General features: G+C 38.6%; 1 pseudogene; it reads left to right on the top strand.

The window, feature by feature from the left end:
- Positions 1-298: 298 nt before the first annotated feature.
- Positions 299-807, top strand: LOC111549578 (annotated as a pseudogene).
- Positions 808-8488: the final 7681 nt, after the last annotated feature.

Raw genomic sequence — 8488 nt, 5'->3', positions numbered from 1 at the left:
AAGTCAGGTGGATCACTTGAGGTCAGGAGTTCGAGACCAGCCTGGCCAATATGATGAAACCCTGGCTCTACTAAAAATACAAAAATTAGCTGGACATGGTGGCACATGGCTGTAGTCCCAGCTACTCAGGAGACTGAGGCAGGAGAATCGCTGGAACCCGGGAGGCGGGGGTTGCAGTGAGCCGAGATCATGGCACTGCACTCCAGCCTGGTGACAGAGCAAGATTCCGTCTCAAAAAAATAAATAAATATAAATTAAAAATTAAAGAAAAAAATGTGGGCTTTCCTGGGCTATTATGATGGTGATGAATTTCAAGTGTTTGTGGCAGTATCGCTTCCTGCCCTTTACATTACAGCTGAACATGGCCACTTGGCAGAAGCAGCTGGCCACCTGATGTTCGTTGGTTCTGTCCCTCTGCTGCCTACACAAACAGTCCAGCCTGATGGCGGTGGATGCTCAGGAGATCCTGCTCTTCAGCAACGTCAAGCTGTGGAAGCTTCCTGTGGGATCAATCCAGGTTGTATTAGAGGAACTGAGGAAGAATGGGAACTTACAGTGGCTGGATAAGAGCAAGTCTAGTTTCCTAATTGTGTGTCAGAGGCCAGAAGAATGGGGAAAACTCATCTATCAGTGGGTCTCCAGGAGTGGCCAGAACAACTCCATACTTAGCCTGTAAGAGCTGACCAACAGGGAAGACATAGAGAATAAGTTGTTCCATGGACTAAAGGAGGCCTTCTGTGGGCTCTGCAGGCCCTGCAGTAGGTACATAAGGCTGAGATCATTACCATCTCACTCGGAGACCAGTGATGGCTGACGTGTCAGGTCCATCTGTCAGACCTGCTTCCTTTTACTTTCTATCTCCCACCTTTCCAGGGCTTTCAGAAGGAGACAGACTCTGTGGACCCACACACTGTACCTGTGAATCCACCAGACTCAAAAGGGCTCCAGTCCTGAAGCCTGGGACCCAGGGGTGAGTTTCTCATACCCCACATGTCTGTCCTGGGATAGGGTGAGGCTGAGGCACTCCAGAGAAAAATGTGCTTCTTCAAAGCTTGCCTCCTTCCTTTCCTATCCTAGACTGCCTCTGAGTCAGGGTCTGTAAACCTAACACTTTATGTGTGTTCACATGTGTAAGTTCATACACACATGCACCTGCACATGCTTCTGTCTCCTCCATCTTCCATCGCCTTAGCTGCTGTAGCCTCCCTTGTCAGGCTGCTGCTGGATCTTTCCTAGAGAATGTGGGAAGCCTGGCTGCAGGCAGCCGTCCAAGCAATAGGAAGATAGGAGGCCCATGGGCCCGGCACTGACAGGCAGGGCCCAACATTGATTTCTGTTATTAAAATCTCAACTGCCCCCACTTCAGACAATAAAAACTGAGCTATATGCTGCTTACAAGAAATTCAGTTGAAATATAATGATTAGAAATGTAAAAAGGAGTAAGAAGGAATAAGGTATGCCATGGAAATACCAATCAAAAGAAAGCAGATATAACTATATTAACATCCAAAGCATGACTAATAATAATATCTCTATTGCATAAAAGAATATAATCAGGAGTGTTTTTTAATATCTTTTTATTTAATCTGGAATTCATAGCTTGAACAAATCTCAAAAATCCATCATCTTTTTTTTTTTTTTTTTTTGAGACAGAGTCTCACTCTGTCACCCATGCAGCAGGAATGCAGTGGTGCAATCTCAGCTCACTGCAACCGCCATCTACTGGGTGCAAGTAATCCTCCTGCCTCAGCCTCCTGAGTAGCAGGAATTACAGGTGCCTACCCTACCACTACACCCAGCTAATTTTTGTATGTTTTTATTAGAGACAGGGTTTCACCATATTGGTCAGGCTAGTCTCAAACTCCTGACCTCAGGTGATCCACCCGCCTCGGCCTCCCAAAGTGCTGGGATTACAGGCATGAACCACCACACCTGGCCAAAAATCCATCATCTTCAATTACTGAAAATTGTTTATAGTCTATTGCAACTCTTTGAACAAGTATATTATTTACATTTTTATCCTCCAAAGACTCAAAACTAAAAAAAAACTTAAAGAACTCTTGTGAGGTCTGTTACTTTGATATTTTATCAGCACGAAAAATTTATGTGTTTTGTTTACCTCAGATTTTTCTAAAATTGTGAAAGGTATTATTTGTATCTTTGTTATGTCTACATTGAAGATGATTAGTCACAGATGATGATGTACATGGTTTTGGAGTTTTTTCTTTTCATGAAATGTTGAGAGGACAAAGCATATCCTTACAAGCCATGACAAATTTTTTTGAAATACTTTCGGCCTAAAGGGAAATAACAAAAAGTTAAATATAGTTATTAAAGTTTATTTTGTTAGTGTTTTGAGTGCTAGTACCTCAAACAATTCTATAATGATGTGAATTATGATATAATCTAATCTTTGTTATTCTTTCTTGTATCATTTAGTTTTTAATTAACATTTTATTCAAAAAGGATATGAAGTTCTTCCTGTGTTTATCTCACTAATCCACTCTTTTCTAACCTTCAAATCAACAGACACTCTATTTCCTATATATTCAGCTATTTGGATGTTTTTACTAATTGTTTTCATATGTAAAATTGCTCATTACTTTTTGTAGCATTTCAACTTTTTTAATAGTTTGAGGGGTACTAGTGCAGGTTTGCTTCATGGATGTGTTGTGTGATGGTGAAGTTTGGGTTTCCAGCCTGTCCATCACCCCAATAGTAAACACTGTACCCAACAGGTAATTTTCAACCCTTACCCCCTCCCACTCTTACCACTTTTGAAATCCACGGTGTCTATTAGTTCCTTTTATATGTCCTTGTGTACCCCTTATAGGTGAGAGCATGTAGTATTTTCTGTTTCTGAGTTATTTCACTTATAGTAATGGGGCCTCCAACTCCATTTATGTTGCTGCAAAAGACATAATTTCATTTTTATGACTGCATAGCATTCCATCGTGTGTGTGTGTGTGTGTGTGTGTGTGTGTGTGTGTGTGTGTGTATAAATACACATACCACATTTTCTTTATCCAGTCATCTGTAGATGGACACTTAGGTTAATTCCATGACTCATGACTTTGGTATTGTGAATAGTGCTGCAATAAACATATGAAAAAACTATACAATGCAAACAGAAAGGAAAAATGAGCAGGAGGAGCTATACTTATGTCAGACAAAACAGACTTTAAACCAATAACTGTAAAAAAGGACAAAAAAAGGTTATTATGTAATGATAAATGGTTCAATTTAACAGGAAGATATAACTATCCCAAATATATATGCACCCAATACCAAAGCACCAAGATCCATAAAACAAATACTACTAGACCTAAGAAAAGAGACAGCAATACAATAATAGTGGGGAACTTTAACACCCCACTGACAGGACTAGACAGATCATCAAGGCAAAAATCAGCAAAGTCTTAAAGTGGACTCTAGGCCAAATGGACCTACCTAATAGACATTTACAGAACATTCCACCCAACAACTGCAGAATATACATTTTTCTTATCTGAATGTGGAACATTCTCGAAAATAGACCATATTCTTGGCCATAAGGCAAGTCTCAATAAATTTTTAAAAATCATATAAAATATCTTTTTAGACCACTGTGAAATAAAATTAGAACTCAATATCAAGAGGAACTCTCTAAACTATTTGAATATATGGAAACTGAGCAAGTTGCTCCTGAATGATCTTTGAGTAAATGATGAAATTAATACAGAAATTAAAAAGATAGAAACAAATGAAAAAAGACACAACACACCAAAACTTCTGGGATATAGCAAAAGCAGTGCTGTAAGTTTATAGTGTTAAATGGCTACATTAAAAAGATAGAAAGACCTAAAATCAACAACTTAATGTCAGACTTCAAGGAACTAGAAAAACAAAAACAAACCAAACCAACAGCTAGCAGAAGGAAAGAAATAGCAAACATTAGAGCAGAATTAAATGAGATTGACACAAAAACACATGATACGAGGATCAATGAAACAAAAAGTTGGTTCTTTGAAAAGATAAACATAATTGATAGACCACTGGCTAGACTAACCAAGAAAAAGAGAGAGAAGATTCAAATAAACACAATCAGAAATGATAAAGGTGACTTACAATTGATACCACAGAAATACAAAAGATCAGTTGAGACTACTTTGAACATCTCTATGCTCACAAACTAGAAACCCTGGGGGGAAATGGATACATTCCTGGACATGTACTACCTTCCAAGATTGAACTAGGAAGAAATAGAAATCCTGAACAGACCAATAGCGAGTAATGAAATTGACCTAGTAATAAAAAATTCCCTGACCAAGAAAAGCCCAGGGCTAGATGAATTCACAGCCAAATTTTACGAGACATTCAATTTTTTAATAATACCAACGCATTTTGTGTTTGGGAGTACATATTCAAGTAACTGATAGATTTAAAATATATAAAGCACACAAGTAGCTTCTCACTCCAAAAGTCATCTAAAGTGACTACTGATATTTGAAGGTGAATATTCTAATATTAGCAATAATTTGAATGGTGTGGCTTATTCACATTACTGACGATTTAGCACTAATTAGATATGGTGGTAACCATAAAGGTCACAAGAATATTGATTAGTAAAAATTTATAGATGCCAGAAATTATGTTTAAGTATGCATTTGGCTTTTTGGCCTTTTTAAGGCTGAGGCTTAATATCAAGGCCAGAATTGAACTGTGTGCACCCTATTCATACTATGCACCACTTCTTAGGAGGTCTTTTACCAAAACAAAAGTAGAAACCAAGAAAAGTGGCTTCACATCTCATATAGGTTCTACATCAACTAAATTAGCCTTGCTTTGCTTAATATTTTTATTATTTATTTATTTTTAGACAGGGTCTCGCTCTATTGCTAGGCTGAGTGCAGTGGCAAAGTCATGCCCTATTGCAGTCTCAGCCTCCCTGGTTCCAGCGATCCTCCCACCTCAGCCTCCTGAGTAGCTGGGACTAAAGGAGCTTGCCAGCCCGTCTGGCTAATTTTTTGTATTTTTGTAGCGATGGGGCTTCACCATGTTACCCAGGCTGGTCTCGATATCCTGGGCTCAGGCAATCTGGCTGCCTTGGCTTCCCAACGTGTTGGGAGTACAGGCATGAGCCACTGTGCCTGGCCACTGCTTAATGTTTGTATAACTTAAACCTACCAACCTATTAATCTCTTTTAAAACTGTAAATGTGTTGTGGGCAGAAACTTTATCTTAGTTGTGTTTTGCCTCTTTCTTTAATTTTATAAGGAAATAATGATAATTTGATACTTTTCCTCCAAGGATTCTTTTTTATGTATATACATGGATACATGTCCAGAACCTGCAGGTTTGTTACATAGGTATTCACGTGCCATGGTGGTTTGCTGCACCCATCAACCCGTCATCTATATTAGGTATTTCTCCTAATGCTATCCCTTCCATAGTCCCCCACCCCCCAACAGGCCCCGGTGTGTGCTGTTCCCCTGACCTGTGTCCATGTGTTCTTATTGTTCAGCTACTACTTATGAGTGAGAACATGAGGTGTTTGGTTTTCTGTTCCTATGTTAGTTTGCTGAGAATGATGGTTTCCAGCTTCATCCATGTCCCTGCAAAGGACATGAACTCATCCCTTTTTACGGCTGTATAGTATTCCATGGTATATATGTGCCACATTTTCTTTATCCAGTCTATCACCGATGGGCATTTGGGTTGGTTCCAAATCCTTGCTATTGTGAATAGTGATGCAATAAACATACGTGTGCATGTGTCTTTATAGCAGCGTGATTTATAATCCTTTGGGTATATACCCAGTAATGGGATTGCTGAGTCAAATGATATTTCTGGTTCTAGATCCTTGAGGAATCGCCACACTGTCTTCCACAATGGTTGAACTAATTTACGCTCCCACCAAAAGTGTAAAAGCATTCCTATTTCTCCACATCCTCTCCAGCATCTGTTGTTTCCTGACTGTTTAATGATCACCATTCTAACTGGCATAAGACGGTATGTCCTGTGGTTTTGGATTTGCATTTCTTTAATGACCAGTGATGATGAGCTTTTTTTCATATGTTCATTGGCCGCATAAATGCCTTCTTTTGAGAAGTGTCTGATCATATCCTTTACCCACTTTTTGCTGGGGTTGTTTGTTTTTTTCTTGTTAATTTGTTTAAGTTCCTTATAGCTTCTTGAGCCCTTTGTCAGATGGATAGGTTGAAAAGAAGAAGATATGTAATTCAGGAAACAGTTTCAACTTAAGAGACAGAAGGAGAAAAACTCCAAATGATGGTGAAAGGAGATTTCAGGATAACAGCTATGTACCAAGTATAGATGTCAACCAGTCCGGAGTGGAGCATGGTCAAATGGATCCAGAGACAGAGCTCCAGGAAGTGGAAAATGATGGAATACCCCCATTTATTTGAGTGATTGAGAGGAGTTTTCAGTGGATAGGTGAAAGCTGGGGTTGTATCAGCGATAAGTGTATAGAAACCTATATCAGACGCAAGCTCCCTAAGTCTCTTCTAGCTATTCTTGAAGCTGGGCCAACTAGCCATTCCTCCAGAGTTTTTCTCCTTCCATCTCTTCCAGGGTTGGATAAAACACTACAGCACAGAGTGTGAGATCTAGGATCCCAAGTGGGCATCCCATGAAGGGGCTGGTTAATGCAATCTAGAAGTACAAGGGAATAAATTCACATGAGATGAATTTTACCAAACAAGAATCCACAGACAAGAAGGAGCCAGGAGGACAAACCACTTTTCTCCTTTTCTTCTATGGATGACATTGAAGCATGATTTATTCTTGCAACCCATCTGGAGAAGTCTCGGGTGCCAAATGAACAGACCTGCTGAACAACCTGCTGTGTCACTGAGTGGCTCCTTATTCAGCAGCAGCCAAGTGCAGTAACATGTCATTTTGCATTGCTTCACATCTTTCTTTGCCTCCCTTCCTTTTTCCTCAACCTCAGTGATCTGGATTTGCATCTCCCAAATAGAGTATCAGTACTTTAATTTTTGCTTCAGACTCTACTTTTTAGAGACTAAGATTAAAACTAAGCAAATAATTAAAGAAGAAACTTCAAAGAAAACTAAAAGTAGTGCAAGAAAGAAAAAAGAATAGGGTGACTATTATTATTATTATTATTATTATTATTATATGGCTCAATCCTTAATATAATTTAGTGATAACATTGTAAATATTAAATATCCAACAATTGAGATATAGCTACACTGGAAGAATAGGGTGAGGGAAGAGATATTGGTCATGGAGTAGTGGTGGTTGAACAGAAATAAATCACTGTCTTCACTAGTAAAAAGTCAATTAGATTGAAAAATCAAGAAAGTTAAAGTTAAAAAAGGAAAGAAAACTAATGGAATTGAAATGATTCCCCTCTTGAAAAAAGGAAATAGGGAGTTGACAATTCCTCTTTTTTAAGTCTTACTGAATTAAGTAACGGACTCTTCTATCGTGTACACTTATAACGTTGATTTTAAAAAACACATTTCAAATGCTAGTTACTGATGAAGGCCTATGGTTTTATTGCTGTAAGCTATAAAATCAAATTAAAGTGGATATTTAAACTCTGAAGAGACTTCAGTTTTGTGAAGTGACTGCACATTTTACACTTCCTCTAGCAATGTATAAGATCTTATCCTAGCTGTTCCACATCCTCTCCAACATTTATTGTTGTCGATTTCTTTTTATTTTAGCATTTGGTATTGTCTTTTTCATTTCCGTCAGTCCTGTTGATATGTAGTGGTACCTCCTTGTGGTTTTAATTTGCATTTTGCCTAATGCTTAATGAGGTTGAGCATTTTGTCATGGGCATCATGGACTTACTGATCATTGGTCCATCTTCTTTTATGTTCTTTTTAATTGACTTGTTTCCTTCTTTAGTTATAGGAGTCTTTATGCATGCACATACAAGTCAATTATCAATGTTTTGTGTTGCAAATATTTTCTCCCAACCTGTGACTTAAGTATTTTCTCAGTTTAGCAATTTTTTTCTTTTATGGCTAATATTTTCTGAATCCTCTGGAGAAAACTTTTTTCTTCTCTAAGGTCATGAAGACAATCTTCAGTGCTTTTTTTCTAGTAACTTTCTAGCTTTTCTATTTAGGTCTGTGACCCATTTATCGATGTGATTTTCATTTCCTCATGTATCAGTATTCTATGCTGCATAACAAATTACTACAAACATAGTGATGGAAAACAGTGAACATTAATTATCTCACAGTTTCTGCAGGCAGGAGTCCAGGCACAGGTTGGCTGAGACCTCCACTCAGGGCCTCACAAGAATAGAAACAAAATGTCTTCTGGTCTTTGTTCCTTTCCAGAGCTTGGGGTTCTCTTCTATGCTGACATGGTCATTGGCAGAATTCATTTGTGGCTGAGGTCCCACTTTCTTGCTGGCTGTCAGCAAGGGGCTGCTCTCAGTTTCTAGAGGCCCCTGCAGCTCAAAGAAAAGTCTCTCTTTCCAGTTGGCTAAGATGGAGTCTTATGC

Source organism: Piliocolobus tephrosceles, chromosome 1, assembly GCF_002776525.5.
Source record: "Piliocolobus tephrosceles isolate RC106 chromosome 1, ASM277652v3, whole genome shotgun sequence".
NCBI classification, from domain to species: domain Eukaryota; kingdom Metazoa; phylum Chordata; class Mammalia; order Primates; family Cercopithecidae; genus Piliocolobus; species Piliocolobus tephrosceles.
This window is presented reverse-complemented; position numbering and strand designations above follow the sequence as displayed.